The 15,343-nt window shown below is 42.5% G+C and overlaps 1 non-coding gene and 25 pseudogenes across 1 annotated transcript; all 26 read left to right on the forward strand.

Moving 5' to 3' along the window:
- Positions 1-6,556: 6,556 nt before the first annotated feature.
- On the forward strand, positions 6,557-6,675 carry LOC148555958 (5S ribosomal RNA; annotated as a pseudogene).
- Positions 6,676-6,854: 179 nt separating this feature from the next.
- On the forward strand, positions 6,855-6,973 carry LOC148555959 (5S ribosomal RNA; annotated as a pseudogene).
- A 178-nt stretch (positions 6,974-7,151) lies between these two features.
- LOC148555960 (5S ribosomal RNA) lies at positions 7,152-7,270 on the forward strand (annotated as a pseudogene).
- A 478-nt stretch (positions 7,271-7,748) lies between these two features.
- Positions 7,749-7,867, forward strand: LOC148555961 (5S ribosomal RNA; annotated as a pseudogene).
- Positions 7,868-8,045: 178 nt separating this feature from the next.
- On the forward strand, positions 8,046-8,164 carry LOC148555962 (5S ribosomal RNA; annotated as a pseudogene).
- Positions 8,165-8,344: 180 nt separating this feature from the next.
- On the forward strand, positions 8,345-8,463 carry LOC148555963 (5S ribosomal RNA; annotated as a pseudogene).
- A 178-nt stretch (positions 8,464-8,641) lies between these two features.
- Positions 8,642-8,760, forward strand: LOC148555964 (5S ribosomal RNA; annotated as a pseudogene).
- A 182-nt stretch (positions 8,761-8,942) lies between these two features.
- Positions 8,943-9,061, forward strand: LOC148555965 (5S ribosomal RNA; annotated as a pseudogene).
- A 182-nt stretch (positions 9,062-9,243) lies between these two features.
- Positions 9,244-9,362, forward strand: LOC148555966 (5S ribosomal RNA; annotated as a pseudogene).
- Positions 9,363-9,540: 178 nt separating this feature from the next.
- Positions 9,541-9,659, forward strand: LOC148555967 (5S ribosomal RNA; annotated as a pseudogene).
- A 480-nt stretch (positions 9,660-10,139) lies between these two features.
- Positions 10,140-10,258, forward strand: LOC148555968 (5S ribosomal RNA; annotated as a pseudogene).
- Positions 10,259-10,439: 181 nt separating this feature from the next.
- Positions 10,440-10,558, forward strand: LOC148555969 (5S ribosomal RNA; annotated as a pseudogene).
- Positions 10,559-10,737: 179 nt separating this feature from the next.
- LOC148555970 (5S ribosomal RNA) lies at positions 10,738-10,856 on the forward strand (annotated as a pseudogene).
- A 188-nt stretch (positions 10,857-11,044) lies between these two features.
- On the forward strand, positions 11,045-11,162 carry LOC148555971 (5S ribosomal RNA; annotated as a pseudogene).
- A 184-nt stretch (positions 11,163-11,346) lies between these two features.
- LOC148555972 (5S ribosomal RNA) lies at positions 11,347-11,465 on the forward strand. Its single transcript, XR_015891601.1, has one exon. It is a non-coding gene; the product is annotated as a 5S ribosomal RNA (ribosomal RNA).
- Positions 11,466-11,643: 178 nt separating this feature from the next.
- Positions 11,644-11,762, forward strand: LOC148555973 (5S ribosomal RNA; annotated as a pseudogene).
- A 180-nt stretch (positions 11,763-11,942) lies between these two features.
- LOC148555974 (5S ribosomal RNA) lies at positions 11,943-12,059 on the forward strand (annotated as a pseudogene).
- Positions 12,060-12,241: 182 nt separating this feature from the next.
- On the forward strand, positions 12,242-12,360 carry LOC148555975 (5S ribosomal RNA; annotated as a pseudogene).
- Positions 12,361-12,539: 179 nt separating this feature from the next.
- On the forward strand, positions 12,540-12,658 carry LOC148555976 (5S ribosomal RNA; annotated as a pseudogene).
- Positions 12,659-12,835: 177 nt separating this feature from the next.
- LOC148555977 (5S ribosomal RNA) lies at positions 12,836-12,953 on the forward strand (annotated as a pseudogene).
- Positions 12,954-13,134: 181 nt separating this feature from the next.
- Positions 13,135-13,253, forward strand: LOC148555978 (5S ribosomal RNA; annotated as a pseudogene).
- Positions 13,254-13,433: 180 nt separating this feature from the next.
- Positions 13,434-13,552, forward strand: LOC148555979 (5S ribosomal RNA; annotated as a pseudogene).
- A 775-nt stretch (positions 13,553-14,327) lies between these two features.
- On the forward strand, positions 14,328-14,446 carry LOC148555980 (5S ribosomal RNA; annotated as a pseudogene).
- Positions 14,447-14,626: 180 nt separating this feature from the next.
- LOC148555981 (5S ribosomal RNA) lies at positions 14,627-14,745 on the forward strand (annotated as a pseudogene).
- Positions 14,746-14,920: 175 nt separating this feature from the next.
- Positions 14,921-15,036, forward strand: LOC148555982 (5S ribosomal RNA; annotated as a pseudogene).
- A 187-nt stretch (positions 15,037-15,223) lies between these two features.
- LOC148555983 (5S ribosomal RNA) lies at positions 15,224-15,342 on the forward strand (annotated as a pseudogene).
- The last annotated feature ends 1 nt before the right edge of the window (position 15,343 follows it).

Raw genomic sequence — 15,343 nt, forward strand, 5'->3', positions numbered from 1 at the left:
GGGGAGTAATGGATGTGAGTGGTGAAGGGTTCTTGGGAATGTGTGATATAGGATTATGAGGAGGTAAGGTGTGTGGCGGTATGTGGGGATCTTGTGGGGTCCACAGATCCTGAGGTGTCAAGGAATTGCATCCCTGCACCAATTAGGCATGTAAAACACCTTTGCATGCAATTCTGGCGTTTAAATGCCGAACTGATACTTGTTCTGGGCATTCAGCGCCCAGATGCAGCATGTTTCTGGCGTTGAACGCCAGCCAGATGCTTGTTTCTGGCGTTCAGTGCCAGCTCTTCCTCAGTGTGCATTTCTGGCATCTGAACGCCAGGATGCTGCTTGTTTCTGGCGTTCAACGCCAGATCCATGCTCTGTTCTGGCATTGAACGCCAGCCAGATGCTCCTTACTGGCGTTTAAACGCCAGTAAGATCCTCCTCCAAGGTGTGATTTTTCTTCTGCTATTTTTGATTCCGTTTTCAATTTTTATATTTATTTTGTGACTCCACATGATCATGAACCTAATAAAATATGAAATAACAATAAAAATAAATTAAAATTAGATAAATAAAAATTAGGTTGCCTCCCAACAAGCACTTCTTTAATGTCAATAGCTTGACAATGGGCTCTCATGGAGCCTCACAGATGTTCAGAGCATTGTTGAGACTTCCCAACACCAAACTTAGAGTTTGGATATGGGAGTTCAACACCAAACTTAGAGTTTGACTGTGGGGGCTCTGGTTGACTCTGTTTTGAGAGAAGCTTACTGTGCCTCTTTTCCATGTTTACAGAAGGATGTCCTTGAGTTTTAAACTCAAGGGAGTCCTCATTCAATTGAAGGACTAGTTCACCTCTGTTAACATTAATCACAGCTCTTGCTGTGGCTAGGAAGGGTCTTCCAAGGATGATGGATTCATCCTCATCCTTCCCAGTATCTAGGATTATGAAATCAGCAGGGATGTAAAGGCCTTCAACCTTTACTAATATGTCATCTACTTGTCCATAAGCCTGTTTTCTGGAATTGTCTGCCATCTCTAATGAGATTTTAGCAGTTTGTACCTCAAAGATTCCCAGTTTCTCCATTACAGAGAGTGGCATGAGGTTTATTCCTGACCCAAGATCACATAGAGCCTTCTCAAAGGTCATGGTGCCTATGGTACAAGGTATTAGGAACTTTCCAGGATCCTGTTTCTTCTGAGGCAATCTCAGTTGATCCAATCCATTTAGTTCATTGGTGAACAGAGAAGGTTCATCTTCCCAAGTCTCATTACCAAATAAATTGGCATTCAGCTTCATGATTGCACCAAGGAACTTGGCAACTTGTTCTTCAGTGACATCCTCATTCTCTTCAGAAGAAGAATACTCATTAGAACTCATGAAGGGCATAAGGAGGTTCAATGGAATCTCTATGGTCTCTAGATGAGCCTCAGATTCCTTTGGTTCCTCAGAGGGGAACTCCTTATTGATCACTGGACGTCCCAGGAGGTCTTCCTCACTGGGATTCACGTCCTTTTCCTCTCCTGTAGGATCGGCCATGATGGTTATATCAATGGCCTTACACTCTCCTTTTGGAATTTCTTCTGTATTGCTTGGGAGGGTACTAGAAGGGGTATCAGTGATCTTTTTACTCAGCTGGCCCACTTGTGCTTCCAAATTTCTAATGGAGGACCTTGTTTCATTCATGAAACTTACAGTGGCCTTAGAAAGATCAGAGACTAAGTTTTCTAAATTAGAGGTATTTTGTTCAGAGTTCTCTGTCTGTTGTTGAGTGGATGATGGAAAAGGTTTACTATTGTTAAACCTGTTTCTTCCACCATTATTAAAGCCTTGTTGAGGCTTTTGTTGATCCTTCCATGAGAGATTTGGGTGATTTCTCCATGAGGGGTTATAGGTGTTTCCATGAGGTTCACCCATATAATTTACCTCTGCTATTGCAGGGTTTTTAGGATCATAAGCTTCTTCTTCAGAAGATTCCTCTTGAGTACTGTTGGATGCAGCTTGCATTCCATTCAGACTCTGAGAAATCATATTGACTTGCTGAGTCAATATTTTATTCTGGGCCAATATGGCATTCAGAGTATCAATTTCAAGAACTCCTTTCTTCTGAGGCGTCCCATTACTCACAGGATTCCTCTCAGAAGTGTACATAAACTGGTTGTTAGCAACCATGTCAATGAGTTCTTAAGCTTCTGCAGCCGTTTTCTTTAGGTGAATGGATCCACCTACAGAAGTATCCAATGACATCTTAGCTAATTCAGACAGACTATCATAGAATATATCCAGGATGGTCCATTCTGAAAGCATGTCAGAAGGACACTTTTTGGTTAGTTGCTTGTATCTCTTCCAAGCTTCGTAGAGGGATTCACCTTCCTTCTATCTGAAGGTTTGAACATCCACTCTAAGCTTGTTCAGCTTTTGAGGAGGAAAGAACTTGGCTAAGAAAGCCGTGACCAGCTTATCCCAAGAGTTCAGGCTATCTTTGGGTTGAGAGTCCAACCACACTCTAGCTCTGTCTCTTACAGCAAAAGGGAAAAGCATGAGCCTGTAGACTTCAGGATCTACTCCATTAGTCTTAACAGTATCACAGATCTGCAAAAATTCAATTAAGAACTGAAAAGGATCTTCAGATGGAAGTCCATGGAACTTGCAGTTCTGCTGCATCAGAGAAACTAATTGAGGTTTCAGCTCAAAATTGTTTGCTCCAATGGTGGGGATGGAGATGCTTCTTCCATGTAAATTGGAATTAGGTGCAATAAAGTCACCAAGCATCCTCCTTGCATTATTATTATTTTCGGCTGCCATCTCCTCTTCCTGTTCGAAAATTTCTGTAAGGTTATCTCTGGATTCTTGTATTTTAGCTTCTCTTAGTTTCCTCTTCAGAGTCCTTTCAGGTTCAGGGTCTGCTTCAACAAGAATGTTCTTATCCTTGCTCCTGCTCATATGAAAAAGAGGGAACAGAAAAATAATAATAATAGAGGTTCTCCTGTGTGAGTAAAAGAAGAAAAGAATGTAATGTAAAGAAGGAAAGAAGAGAAAATTCGAACACAGATGGAAGAGGGGGTTCGAATTTGGGTGAGATGAAGTGTTAGTAGATTAATAAATAAATAGAAGGAGATGAGAGAGAAAGAGGATTTTCGAAAATAAAATTTTGAAAAAGGGTTAGTGATTTTCGAAAATTAGGAATGAAAGCAAATTAAAATTAAAAATTGAAACAATTAGTTAATTAAAAAGAATTTTTGAAAAAAGAGGGAAGAGATTTTCAAAAATTAGAGAGAGAGAGAGTTAGTTAGGTAGTTTTGAAAAAGATAAGAAACAAACAAAAAGTCAATTAGTTAGTTGAAAAAGATTTGAAAATCAATTTTGAAAAGATAAGAAGATAAGAAGTTAGAAAAGATATTTTAAAATCAAATTTTTAAAAAAGATATGATATGAAGAGATATGATTTTGAAAGAGATAAGATAAAAATATATTTCTGAAAAGATATGATTAAAATTATTTTTGAAAAATATTTGATTTTTAAAATCACAATTAATGACTTGATTCACAAGAAATCACAAGATATGATTCTAGAACTTAAAGTTTGAATCTTTCTTAACAAGCAAGTAATAAACTTGAAATTTTTTTGAATCAAAACATTAATTGTTGATGATATTTTCGAAAATATGATATAAAATTAAGAAAAAGATTTTTGAAAAAAATATTTTTAAAATTTTCGAAAATAAATAAGAGAAATGAAAAAGATTTGATTTTTGAAAAAGATAAGATTTTTATATTGAAAATTTAATTTGACTCATAAAAACAACTAGATTTTAAAATTTTTTGAAAAAGTCAATCCAAATTTTCAAAATTTATGAGTGAAAAAGGGAAAGATATTTTTTTGATTTTTGAATTTTTAATGAAGAAAGAGAAAAATATGAAAAAGACTCAATGCATGAGAATTTTTTATCAAAACATCTGATGAATGGAAGAACACTATGAATGTCAAGGTGAACACCAAGAACACTTTGAATGTCAAGATGAACACCAAGAACATATTTTTGAAAAATTTTTGATGCAAAGAAAACATGCAAGACACCAAACTTAGAAATCTTTAATGCTTAGACACTAAGAATTCAAGAATGCATATGAAAAACACCATACAACACAAAACAATACAATATGAAGATCAATCAAGAAGGTTTATCAAGAACAACTTGAAGATCATGAAGAATGCAATGCATGAATGCATTTTTTCAAAAAGTGCAAATGGAGATGCAATTGACACCAAACTTACAATTGACTCAAGACTCAAACAAGAAACACAAAATATTTTTGATTTTTATGATTTTATGATTTTTTTGGATTTTTTTTTTTTTTGAAAATTAGTGTGAAAAAGAAAAATAAGGATTCCAAAATTTTTAATATGAATTCCAGGATTCTTGTACTCTTAGTCTAAAGCTCCAATCTGAGGGTTAGGCATGGCTTAATAGCCAGCCAGCTTTAGGATATAAATCAGGCATGCAACAGCTGATATTCCAATTAACTTGCCTCAATGCTGATGGTTGGAAGCCACTATCCAAAAGAATTAGACATGGCTTTACAGCCAGCCAGGCTTCAACATGCTTCATGAAACACTAGAATTTTTTCGAAAATAGATGAGAAATTTTTGAAAGAATTTTTTTTTTGAAAAATTTTTGAAAATAAAACAAAAAGAAAATTACCTAATCTGAGCAACAAGATGGACCGTCAGTTGTCCAAACTCGAACAATCCCCGGCAACGGCGCCAAAAACTTGGAATGCGAAATTGTTACTCTGAGGTTGTAAAATTTGTTGTTCGTTCTCTCCCTGGCATGGCGCCAATAACTGGTGCACAATACCATGGTCCAAACATAACTTCACAACTTCGCACAACTAACCAGCAAGAGCACTGGGTCGTCCAAGTAATAAAACCTTACGTGAGTAAGGGTCGATCCCATGGAGATTATTGGTATGAAGCAAGCTATGGTCATCTTGTAAATCTCAGTCAGGCGGATATCAAATGGTTATGGAGTTTTCGAATAGTAATAATAAATAAATAGAAAATAAAGAAAGAAATACTTATGTAATTCATTGGTGAGAATTTCAGATAAGTGTATAGAGATGCTTTCGTTCCTCTGAACCTCTACTTTCCTGCTGTCTTCATCCAATCCTTCCTACTCCTTTCCATGGCAAACTTTATGTAAGGGCATCACCGTCGTCAATGGCTACATCTCATCTTCTCACTGAAAATGGTCTTTTGCATCTGTCACTATGCCCCAGCACTCGCGAGTTTGAAGTTCGTCACAGTCATTCAATCCCTGAATCCTACTCGGAATACCACATACAAGGTTTAGACTTTCCGGATTCTCATGAATGCCGCCATCAATCTAGCTTATACCATGAAGATTCTGATTAAGAGATCCAAGAGATAATCATCCAATCTAAGGTGGAACGGAAGTGGTTGTCAGGCACGCGTTCGTATGGGAATGATGATGATTGTCACATTCATCACATTCATATTGAATTGCGAATGAATATCTTAGAAGCGGAATAAGTTGAATTGAATAGAGAGACAGTAGTACTTTGCATTAATTCGTGAGGAACAGCAGAGCTCCACACCTTAATCTATGGTGTGTAGAAACTCTACCGTTGAAAATACATAAGTGATAAGGTCCAGGCATGGCCGAATGGCCAGCCCCCAAACATGATCAATATGATCCAAAGTTGAACTAAAAATCATAAGATGTCTAATACAATAGTAAAAAGTCTTATTTATACTAAACTAGTTACTAGGGTTTACAGAAGTAAGTAAATGATGTAGAAATCCACTTCCGGGGCCCACTTGGTGTGTGCTTGGGCTGAGCTTGAAGTTTACACGTGGAGAGGTCATTCTTGGAGTTGAACGCCAGTTTGTAACATGTTTCTGGCGTTCAACTCTGGTTTGTGACGTGTTTCTGGCGTTTAACTCCAGACTGCAGCATAGAACTGGCGTTCAACGCCCTTTTGTGTCGTCTAAACTCAGGCAACGTATGGACTATTATATATTGCTGGAAAGCCCCGGATGTCTACTTTCCAACGCCGTTGAGAGCTTGCCATTTGGAGTTCTGTAGCTCCAGAAAATCCACATTGAGTGCAGGGAGGTCAGAATCCAACAGCATCAGCAGTCCTTCTTCTACCTCTGAATCTGATCTTTGCTCAAGTCCCTCAATTTCAGCCAGAAAATACCTGAAATCACAGAAAAACACACAAACTCGTAGTAAATTCCAGAAATGTGAATTTAGCATAAAAACTAATGAAAACATCCCTAAAAGTAACTAGATCCTACTAAAAACATACTAAAAACAATGCCACAAAACGTATAAATTATCCGCTCATCAGTGTTGCACCTCTTTTTTTTTTACGTTGTGCTTACTCTCATTCTTTTAACGACGCTATCCCGAATAGTTTAGCTAAACCGAGCCTTAATGACCTGACTTTCGGCAGGGTCCTACGAGGCCCGCAGGGCTTCGCAGCTCGACTTACCCTATGTAGCGATACATACTTATGATAATTGTGTGCAAATACATTAATTGGTGTGATCATACCAGCACTAATGCACTGAATCTCAACAGAACTCCGTAGTCAAACGTGCTTAGGCGAGAGTAGTACTAGGATGGGTTACCACCAGGGAAGTCCTCGTGTTGTACCTTTTTTTTTTACGTCGTGCTTACCCTCGTTCTTTAAAAGACGCTATCTCTAATAGTTTAGCTATAGCGAGCCTTAATGAACTGATTTTCGGCAAGCTCCCATGGGCTCTGCATGGCTTCGCCGCTCGACTTACCCGACGTCGCGATACATGCTAACGATAATTGTCTACACATACTTTAATAGGTCTGATCAAACCAGCACTTATGCACCGGATTCCACCAGAACTCCGTGGTTAAGCGTGCTTGGGCTAGAGTAGTACTAGGATGGGTGACCCCCTGGGAAGTCTTCGTGTTGTACCTTTCTTTTTACGTCGTGCTTATCCTCGTTCTTTAAACGTTGCTATCTCTAATAGTTTAGCTATCGTGAGCCTTAATGAACTGATTTTCACCAAGCTCCCACGGGCCCTGCAGGGCTTTGCAGCTCGACTTACCCTACGTCGCGAGACATTCTTATGATAATTGTGTGCACATACTTTAATAGATGCGATCATACTAGCACTAATGCACCGGATCCAATCAGAACGCCGCAGTTAAGCGTGCTTGGGTGAGAGTGGTACTAAGATTGGTGACCTCCTAGGAAGTCCTCGTGTTGCACCTCTTTTTTTTTTACGTCGTGCTTACCCTCGTTCTTTTAACGACGCTATCCCGAATCGTTTAGCTAAAGCGAGCCTTAGTGACCTGACTTTCGGTAGGGTCCTACGAGGCCCGCAGGGCTTCGCTGCTCGACTTAACCTATGTAGCGATACATACTTATGATAATTGTGTGGACATACATTAATTGGTGTGATCATACCAGCACTAATGCACCGAATCCCAACAGAACTCCGTAGTTAACGTGCTTAGGCGAGAGTAGTAATAGGATGGGTTACCTCCAGGGAAGTCCTCGTGTTGTACCTTTTTTTTTTACGTCGTGCTTACCCTCGTTCTTTAAACGACGCTATCTCTAATAGTTTAGCTATAGCGAGCCTTAATGAACTGATTTTCGGCAAGCTCCGACGGGCCTTGCACGGCTTCGCCGCTCGACTTACCCTACGTCGCGATACATGCTTATGATAATTGTGTGCACATACTTTAATAGGTGTGATCATACCAGCACTTATGCACCGGATTCCACCAGAACTCCGTAGTTAAGCGTGCTTGGGCTAGAGTAGTACTAGGATGGGTGACCCCCTGGGAAGTCTTCGTGTTGTGCCTTTTTTTTTACGTCGTGCTTACCCTCGTTCTTTAAACGATGCTATCTCTAATAGTTTAGCTATAGTGAGCCTTAATGAACTGATTTTTGCCAAACTCCCACGGGCCTTGCAGGACTTTGCAGCTCGACTTACCCTACGTCGCGAGACATTTTTAGGATAATTGTGTGCGCATACTTTAATAGATGCGATCATACCAGCACTAATGCACCGGATCCAATCAGAACGCCGTTGTTAAGCGTGCCTGGGCGAGAGTAGTACTAAGATTGGTGACCTCCTGGGAAGTCCTCGTGTTGCACCTCTTTTTTTTTACGTCGTGCTTACCCTCGTTCTTTTAACGTCGCTATCCCGAATAGTTTAGCTAAAGCGAGCCTTAATGACCTGACTTTCTGCAGGGTCCTAAGAGGCCCGCAGGGCTTCGCAGCTCGACTTACCCTATGTAGCGATACATTCTTATGATAATTGTGTGCACATACATTAATTGGTGTGATCATACCAGCACTAATGCACCGGATCCCACCAGAACTCCGTAGTTAAACGTGCTTAGGCGAGAGTAGTACTACGATGGGTTACCTCCAGAGAAGTCCTCGTGTTGTACCTTTTTTTTTACGTCGTGCTTACCCTCGTTCTTTAAACGACGCTATCTCGAATAGTTTAGCTAAAGCGAGCATTAATGACTTGACTTTCGGCAGGGTCCTACAAGGCCTGCAGGGTTTCGCAGCTCGACTTACCCTATTTAGCGGTACATGCTTATGATAATTGTGTGCACATACATCAATTGGTGTGATCATACCAGCACTAATGCACCAGATCCCACCCGAACTCCGTAGTTAAACGTGCTTAGGCGAGAGTAGTACTAGGATGGGTTACCTCCAGGGAAGTCCTCGTGTTGCACCTCTTTTTTTTTTGACGTCGTGCTTACCCTCGTTCTTTAAACGATGTTATCTCGAATAGTTTAGCTATAGTGAGCCTTAATGAACTGATTTTCGGCAAGCTCCCACGGGCCCTTCAGGGCTTCGTAGCTCGACTTACCCTTCGTCGCGATACATGCTTATGATAATTGTGTTCAAATACTTTAACAGGTGCGATCATACCAGCACTAATGCACCGGATCCCATGAGAACTCCGCAGTTAAGCGTGCTTGAGCGAGAGTGGTACTATGATGGGTGACCTCCTGGGAAGTCCTCGTGTTTTATCTCTTTTTATTTTAATGTCGTACTTACCCTCATTTTTTAAACGACGCTATCTTGAATAGTTTAGCTAAAGCGAGCCTTAATGACCTGACTTTTGGCAGGCTCCTACGGGGCCCATAGGGTTTCGCAACTCGACTTACCCTATGTACCGATACATGCTTATGATATTTGTGTGCATATACTTTAATTGGTGTGATCATACCAGCACTAATGCACCGGATCCAACCAGAACTCCGTAGTTAAGCATGCTTGGGCTAGAGTAGTACTAGGATGGGTGACCTCCTGGGAAATCTTCGTGTTGTACCTTTTTTTTTTACGTGTGCATACCCCCATTCTTTAAACGACGCTATCTTGAATAGTGTAGCTATAGCGAGCCTTAATGAACTGATTTTCGGCAAGCTCCCACGGGCCCTGCACGGCTTCGCCGCTTGACTTACCCTACGTCGCGATACATGTTTATGATAATTATGTGCACATACTTTAATAGGTGTGATCATACCAGCACTAATACACCGGATTCCACTAGAACACCGTAGTTAAGCGTGCTCGGGCTAGAGTAGTACTAGGATGGTTGACCCCCTGGGAAGTTTTCGTGTTGTACCCTTTTTTTTACGTCGTGCTTACTCTCGTTCTTTAAACAATGCTATCTCTAATAGTTTAGCTATAGTGAGCCTTAATGAACTGATTTTTTCAAGCTCCCACGGGCCCTGCAGGGCTTCGCAACTCGACTTACCCTACGTCGCGAGACATTCTTATGATAATTGTGTGTTCATAATTTAATAGATGCGATCATACCAGGACTAATGGACCGGATCCAATCAGAACGCCGCAGTTAAGCATCCTTGGACGAAAGTAGTACTAAGATTGGTGACCTCCTAGGAAGTCCTCGTGTTGCACCTCTTTATTTTTTTTTCCGTCGTGCTTACCCTCGTTCTTTAAATGACGCTAACTCGAATATTTTACCTAAAGTAAGCCTTAATGAACTGATTCTCGACAGGCTCCCACGGACCCAGCAGGGCTTCCCAACTACACTTACCCTATGTCGCGACACATGCTTATGATAATTGTGTGCGCATACTTTAGTAGGCGCAATCATACTAACACTAATGCACCGGATCCCATCAGAACTCCGCAATTAAGAGTGCGTGGGCGGGAGCGGTACTAGGATGGGTGACCTCCTGGGAAGACCTCGTGTTGCACCTTTTTTTTCTTTACGTCGTGCTTACCCTCGTTCTTTAAATGACGCTATCTCGAATCAGTTAGCTAAAGTGAGACTTATTGACCTGACTTTCGGTAGGCTCCTGCAGGGCCCGCAGCGCTTCGCAGCAAGACATACCCTTTGTCGCGATACATGCTTATGATGATTCTGTGCACATACTTTAATAGGTGTGATCATACCAGCACTAACGCACCGGATCCCACCAGAACTCCGTAGTTAAGCGTGCTTGGGCGAAAGTAGTACTAGGATGGGTGACCTGCTCGGAAATCCTCGTGTTGCACCTTATTTTTTTTACGTCGTGCTTACCCTCGTTCTTTGGACGACGTTATCTGGAATAGTTTACCTAAAGCGAGACTTAATGACCTGATTTTTGGCAGGCTACCACGGGCCCCGCAGGGCTTCGCATCTCGACTTACCTACGTCGTTAGACATGCTTATGATAATTGTGTGAGCATACTTTAATAGGTGCGATTATGCTGGCACTAATGCATCGGATCCCATCAGAACTCCGCAGTTAAGCATGCTTAGGCGAGAGTAGTACTAGGATGGGTGACCTCCTCGGAATTCCCCGTGGAGCACCATTTTTCTTTTTTTTTTTTTACGTCGTGCTTTCCCTCGTTATTTAAACGACGCAATCTTGAATAGTTTAGCTAAAGTGAGCCTTAATGACCTGATTTTCGGCAGGCTCCCACGGGCCCACAGCGCTTCACAGCTCGACTTACCCTACGTCGTGACACATGCTAATGATAATTGTGTGTGCATACTTTAATAGCTGCGATCATACCAGCACTAATGCCCCAGATCCATCAGAACTCCGCAGTTAAGCGTGCTTGGGCAAGATTAGTACTAGGATGGGTGACCTCCTGGGAAGTCCTCGTGTTGAAACTCCTTTTTTTTTTTAACGTTGTGCTTATCATCGTTCTTTAAACGATGTTATGTCGAATCGTTTAGCTAAAGCGAGCCTTAGTGAACTGATTGTAGGCAAGCTCCCACGGGACCCGTAGGGCTTCGTAGCTTGAACTACCCTACGTCGCGAGACATGCTTATGATATTTGTGTGCACATACTTTAATAGGTGTGATCATACCAGCACTAATGCACCGGATCCCACCAGAACTCCGTAGTTAAGCGTGCTTGGGCGAGAGTGGTACTAGGATGGGTGACCTCTTGGGAAGTCCTCGTGTTGTACCTCTTTTTTTACGTTTTACTTACCCTCGTTCTTTAAACGATGCTATCTCGAATAGTTTAGCTATAGTGAGTCTTAATGAACTGATTTTCGGCAAGCTCCCACGGGCCCTGCAGGGCTTCGCAGCTCGACTTACCCTACGTCGCGATACATGCTTATGATAATTGTGTGCACATACTTTAATAGGTGCAATCATACCAGCACTAATGCACCGGATCCCACCAGAACTCCGTAGTTAAGCGTGCTTAGGCGAGAGTGGTACTAGGATGGGTGACCTCCTAAGAAGTCCTCGTGCTGCACCTCCTTTTTTTTATGTCGTGCTTTCCCTCGTTCTTTAAACGATGCTATCTCGAATAATTTAGCTAAAGCGAGCCTTAATGACTTGACTTTCGGCAGGCTCCTACGGGGCCCGCAGGGCTTCGCAGCTCGACTTTCGCTATGTAGCGATACATGCTTATGACAATTGCATGCGCATACTTTTATAGGTGCGATCATACCAGCACTAATGCATCGGATCCAATCAAAACTCTGCAGTTAAGCGTGCTTGGGCGAGAGTAGTACTACGATGGGTGACCCTGGGATGTCCTCGTGTTGCACCTCTTTTTTTTTTTACGTCGTGCTTACCCTCGTTCTTTTAACAATGCTATCTCGAATAGTTTAGCTAAAGCGACCCTTAATGACCTGACTTTCGGCAGGGTCCTACGAGGTCCACAGGGCTTTGCAGCTCGACTTACCTTATATAGCGATACATGCTTATGATAATTGTGTGCACATACATTAATTGGCGTGATCATACCAGCAATAATGCACCGGATCCTACCAGAACTCCGTACTTAAACGTGCTTAGGCGAGAGTAGTACTAGGATGGGTTACCTCCAGGGAAGTCCTCGTGTTGTACCATTTTTTTTTACGTCGTGCTTACCCTCGTTCTTTAAACGACGCAATCTCAAATATTTTGGCTAAAGCGAACCTTAATGACCTGACTTTCGGCAGAGTCCTACGAGGCCCGCAGGGTTTTGTAGCTCGACTTACCCTATGTAGGGATACATGCTAATGATAATTGTGTGCACATACTTTAGTAGGTGTGATCATACCAGCACTAATGCACCAGATCCCACCAGAACTCCGTAGTTAAGCGTGCTTGGTCTAGACTTGTACTAGGATGGGTGACCTCCTGGGAAGTCCTCGTGTAGTAATTTTTTTTTACGTCGTGCTTACCCTCGTTCTTTAAACGACGCTATCTCGAATAGTTTAGCTATATTGAGCCTTAATGAACTGATTTTCGGCAAGCTCCCACGAGCCCTACAGGGCTTCGCAGCTCGACTTACCCTACGTCGCGATACATGCTTATGATAATTGTGTGCACATACTTTAATAGGTGTGATCATACCAGCACTAATGCACCGGATCCCACAAAACTCCGTAGTTAAGCGTGCTTGGGCGAGAGTGGTACTAAGATGGGTGACCTATTGGGAAGTCCTCGTGTTGCACCTCTTTTTTTTTTAAGTCGTGCTTACCCTCGTTCTTTAAACGACGCTATCTCGAATAGTTTAGCTAAAGCGAGCCTTAATGACCTGACTTTCGACAGGCTCCTACGGGGCCCGCAGGGCTTCGCAGCTCGACTTACCCTATGTAGCGATACATGCTTAGGACAATTGCATGCGCATACTTTAATAGGTGCGATCATACCAGCACTAATGCACCGGATCCCACCAAAACTCCGTAGTTAAGCGTGCTTGGGCGAGAGTAGTACTAGGAAGGGTGACCTTATGGGAAATCCTCGTGTTGCACCTCTTTTTTTTCACGTTGTCCTTACCCTCGTTCTTTAAACGACGCTATCTCGAATATATTAGCTAAAGCGAGCCTTAATGACTTGACTTTCGGCAGGCTCCTACGGGGCCTGCAGGGCTTCGCAGCTCGACTTACACTATGTAGCGATACATGCTTATGACAATTGCATGCACATACTTTAATAGGTGGGATCATACGATCAATAATGCACCGGATCCCATCAGAACTCTGCAGTTAAACGTGCTTGGGCGAGAGTAGTACTAGGATGGGTGACCTCCTGAGAAGTCCTCTTGTTGCACCTCTTTTTTTTTTACGTCGTGCTAACCCTCGTTCTTTTAACGACGATATCTCGAATAGTTTAGCTAAAGCGAGCCTTAATGACCAGACTATCGGCAGGGTCCTACGAGGCCCGCAGTGCTTCGCAGCTCGACTTACCCTATGTAGCGATACATGCTTATGATAATTATGTGCACATACTTTAATTCGCGTGATCATACCAGCAATAATGCACCGGATCCCACCAGAACTCCATAGTTAAACGTTCTTAGGCGAGAGTAGTAGTAGGATGGGTTACCTCCAGGGAATTCCTCGTGTTGTACCTTTTTTTTACGTCGTGCTTACCCTCGTTCTTGAAACGACGCTATCTCGAATAGTTTAGCTAAAGCGAGTCTTAATGACCTGACTATCGGCAGGGTCCTACGAGGCCTGCAGGGTTCGCAGCTCGACTTAACCTATGAAGGGATACATGCTTATGATAATTGTGTACACATACATTAATTTGTTTGATCATACCAGCACAAATGCACTGGATACCACCAGAACTCCGTAGTTAAACGTGCTTAGGCGAGAGTAGTACTAGGATGGGTTACCTCCAAGGAAGTCCTCATGTTGTACCTTTTTTTTTTTACGTCATGCTTACCCTTGTTCTTTAAACGACGCTATCTCAAATAGTTTAGCTACAGTGAGCCTTAATGAACTGATTTTCAGCAAGCTCCCACGGGCCCTGCAGGGCTTCGTAGCTCGACTTACCCTACGTCGCGATACATGCTTATGATAATTGTGTGCACATACTTTAATAAGTGCGATCATACCAGCACTAATGCACCGGATCCCACCAGAACTCCGTAGTTAAGCGTGCTTGGGCGAGAGTGGTACTAGGATGGGTGACCTCCTTGGAATAACTCGTGTAGCACCACTATTTTTTTACGTCGTGCTTACCCTCGTTCTTTAAACGATGCTATCTCGAATAGTTTATCTAAAGTGAGCCTTAATGATCTGATTTTCGGGAAGCTCCCATGGGCTCTGTAGGGCTTCGCAGCTCGACTTACCCTACGTCGCGAGACATGCTAATGATAATTGTGTGCATATACTTTAATAGGTGCGATCACACCAGCACTAATGCCCCGGATCCCATCAGAACTTCGCAGTTAAGCGTGCTTGGGTGAGAGTAGTACTACGATGCGCGACCTCCTGAGAAGTCCTCGTGTTGCACCTTTTTTTATGTCGTGCTTACCTTCGTTCTTTAAACGACACTATCTCGAATGGTTTAGCTAAAGCGAGCCTTAATGAACTGATTTTTGGCAAGCTCCCACGGGCCCGCAGGGCTTCGCAGCTCGACTTACCCTACGTCGTGAGACATGCTTATGATAATTGTGTGCGCATACTTTAATAGGTGCGATCATGCCGGCACTATTGCACCGGATCCTATCAGAACTCCGCAGTTAGGCGTGCTTGGGCAAGAGTAGTACTAGGATGGGTGACCTCGGAATTCCTTGTGTTGCACTACTTTTCTTTTTTTTTTTACGTCGTGCTTACCCTCGTTCTTTAAACGACGCTATCTCGAATAGTTTAGCTAAAGCGGGCCTTAATGACCTGACTTTCGGCAGGCTCCTATGGGGCCGACAGGGCTTCGTAGCTCGACTAACCCTATGTAGCGATACATGCTTATGATAATTGTGTGCATATACTTTAATAAGTGTGATCATACCTGCAATAATGCATCAGATCCCATCAGAACTCCGCAGTTAAGCATGCTTGGGCGAGAGTAGTACTAGGATGGGTGACCTCCTCGGAATTCCTCGTGGAGCACCACT

This window comes from Arachis ipaensis, chromosome B6 (genome assembly GCF_059453495.1).
Source record: "Arachis ipaensis isolate K30076 ecotype BB chromosome B6, ASM5945349v1, whole genome shotgun sequence".
Classification (NCBI taxonomy): domain Eukaryota; kingdom Viridiplantae; phylum Streptophyta; class Magnoliopsida; order Fabales; family Fabaceae; genus Arachis; species Arachis ipaensis.